The sequence below is a fragment of the Talpa occidentalis genome, unplaced genomic scaffold (assembly GCF_014898055.3).
Source record: "Talpa occidentalis isolate TD23 unplaced genomic scaffold, MPIMG_talOcc4v2.1 talOcc4.11, whole genome shotgun sequence".
NCBI lineage: Eukaryota > Metazoa > Chordata > Mammalia > Eulipotyphla > Talpidae > Talpa > Talpa occidentalis.
The window spans coordinates 63,895,703-63,898,606 of NW_023601104.1; the positions used below are offsets into that span (position 1 = coordinate 63,895,703).

The following is a 2,904-nucleotide window of genomic DNA, read 5'->3' on the forward strand; positions in this document are numbered from 1 at the left end:
AATCTCAAGATATAAATATGGACATTTTGTGAACTGCCAATAATCAATCAATTATTTATCTGCAAATACTCTACAAATAGCTTATTCATTTAGTTTGCTCTCCAAGGGCTTCAATTTAAGAACAAGTAATTATTCTATTTGTACTTAGGATGTCAGGGTTTGGGAGGAAACTTTCATAATTTTTTTTTCAACATTGAAAAGAATAAGGACAAGTTTGGAAAATTGGAGAAATTTGGACTTTGAATCACTGATAGAAAAACCTCAGTTTAGTAAAGTATGAGATTATGTCTAATATGGCCTACTTATTTTCTTCTGCTGCTTTAATGTAGCACAGTTATTTTATTTTATTATTTTTTTTAAATAATAAATTTTATTTTTATATTCCCCCATACAATTGCAAACACCCCATTCTGACCCCAATCCCTCCCCTCCCGCCTCCCACCCCCCAAAAAGTGTCTCTGGTTCATAGTTTTTTGTTGATTTTGATTTTCACTTTCTTATATTTATTCATTTTCCTGGTCCCTTATTTAAGTTTTCTAGATTCCTGCTATGAGTGAGACCATCCGGTATTTTTCTTTTTCTTTTTGGCTTATTTCGCTGAGCATGATCCCTTCCAGCGCCATCCATGTTGCTGCAAATTGCATGTGTTTATCTTTTTTGAATGCTGAGTAATATTCCATGGTATATATGTACCACATCTTCTTGATCCAGTCATCTATTTTTGGGCATTTGGGCTGTTTCCAAAGCTTAGCTATTATAAATAGTAGCACAGTTATTTTAAATACTAAACTCAATGATTACTTATTCATAGATTTCCTTCCTCTCTATGATGCTAGTGTATTTCAAAAATGACATCTACATGCTTTATGACCCAATCTGACATTTTAGACCCAATCTGAAACACAACAGCAAAATGCAGTGAAAGAGTGCCAGGTAAGGCCAGGTAGACCTAGATTATACACTGCACTCTGTGACTTTGAACAATGGATTAATCATGGTTTCAAAGAAACCAAGACTCTTCCTCCTTGGGAGCAGAATCAGAGGGAGGAGCACAGGGGACTGAGGTAATGGTGCACAGGTGCGCTGGGGAAGAAATTCTATGGGGACTACATCTGAGGAGGTGGGGGGAAGCGAATATTGTTTAAAAATGACAATGATGTAAAAAAATTAATAAAAAAAACAAACAAAAAAATGAAAGCAAAAACAAAAAAATAAAATAAAACTTAGCTAATTAAATTTAAAAAGTCTTCCTCCTTTAAGAGTCTGTGGTTCACAGTACCATTGCTTAGAATCTTATCAAGACTCTAAGTCATCCCTGATCTAATTCTAATATAACTGATTCACAATTGGAATTTCTTGCTTTCATGATAATAAGGATCAACAAAGCCATCAGCCCCAATCCCTTCTGGTTTTTGAGTATTCCATTATAATATACAGGAACCAAATCTAGAAACATCAAGTCTCACAATATGAAAAAAGGAGAGAGAATTAGACAGGAAGTCCAAGAACAGATTTCACACCCAGGGATAAAGAAGGGTAACTGGCATATTAGTGAAGATTCTTTATTGCTGGCGGCATTAGCCTAACTCAAATAAATGTAGGCAAATTAAGGAAATCTACTAGCTCTCATAAATATAAGGCGCAAGAGATTAATCTCACTTCAGGCATATCTGGATCAAGGATTATAAATGACAATATCGGGACTGTCTCATCCCTTGTTCTTCCACAGGTTCCTTCCATCTTACTGACAAGATGACAGCTAAAAGCTGAAAATTCAAATTCTATATAAGCTTAATAATGTCAAGAGAGAGAAACATGCTTTGTTTTCCCAAATAACTCCAGGAGAAAGTCTCAGAAAAGCATAATTTGTGGGTTGGAACTGATCATGTACCCATGTCTGCACCAGTCAGTGTGGCTTGTAGGATGGGCTCTTCAATATTTGGGGCCACCCTAAGCAATGTTTCCACTTCTATGACTGGGGTTTGGAGCATAGTCAAACCTATGAAACCCACATGGAAAAGGTAAGTCACAGGAAAGAATTTATAGGAATGATCCTAGCTGGCAGTGGTTCTTAACTAAGAATGTACATCAGACCCATTTAAGCACTTATTTTAAAACATACATGCCTAGAGTCTACCTCCATACTTTCTAATCCAATAGGTCTTAGTGAGGATCTAGAAAAGTGAATGATTATTGAATATGAAAGGTATACATTTTTATAGTACAAACAAAACAGGTCAAAGGGGTATAACGTGAAAAGTATAAAAATCCCTTCTCAAGGGAATGATTAAGGCAAGGAATAGGGGAAAGGGGAAATTTTCCTTTGTCCTATATAAATATCTATTTTGAATTTTTTTACAATAAGCCTGAATTTATTTTCTTTTCATTTTACAGTGAGCCTGATATTCTAAAACATTTATTTCAGCCAGTGCCTATTATGTCCTTCCCACCAAGTTTGTCTTCACTGAGACTATTTTGGTCATGAGCAACAAAAATAGAATAAAATACATTTAAAAGTATTTTTGAGTCAACACAGGCTATTCTTATTCCCGTAAGGGGACCCTGTTGACAGTTCATATATTCTTTAAGGAGCTTTCTAGGCATATAATCACAAAGATTTTGGATAAAGAGTCCATCAGTATGTCTTTCCTTTTATTATTATTTTCAACACAGAGGGAATTACCACAATAAATATAAATAGTATGTATAAAAAATACACATCCTTTTCTGTATTTTGCTTTTCTCACTTTATGTTGGCCTCCTTCCCATAGGATCTATCAATATGTATATAAATTTTACCTCATCATAATGGCTTCGTATTATTCAAAAAAATCTCCCGCTTATTAAGGCTTTAGCAAATATTATTTTAAATATATATTTGTGCATGTGTGAGTACAGCTGTGG

The 2,904-nt window shown here is 34.5% G+C and overlaps 1 long non-coding RNA gene across 3 annotated transcripts; it reads left to right on the plus strand.

Annotated features, from left to right (window-relative positions):
* Positions 1-895: 895 nt before the first annotated feature.
* LOC119238278 (uncharacterized) lies at positions 896-2,510 on the plus strand. Of its 3 annotated transcripts, none has more exons than XR_005123523.2 (3): positions 896-933; positions 1,730-2,021; positions 2,395-2,510. It is a non-coding gene; the product is annotated as an uncharacterized LOC119238278 (long non-coding RNA). The 3 variants fall into 3 exon arrangements; XR_008550039.1 differs by having other exon boundaries at positions 904-1,078; XR_005123524.2 differs by having other exon boundaries at positions 904-1,064.
* Positions 2,511-2,904: the final 394 nt, after the last annotated feature.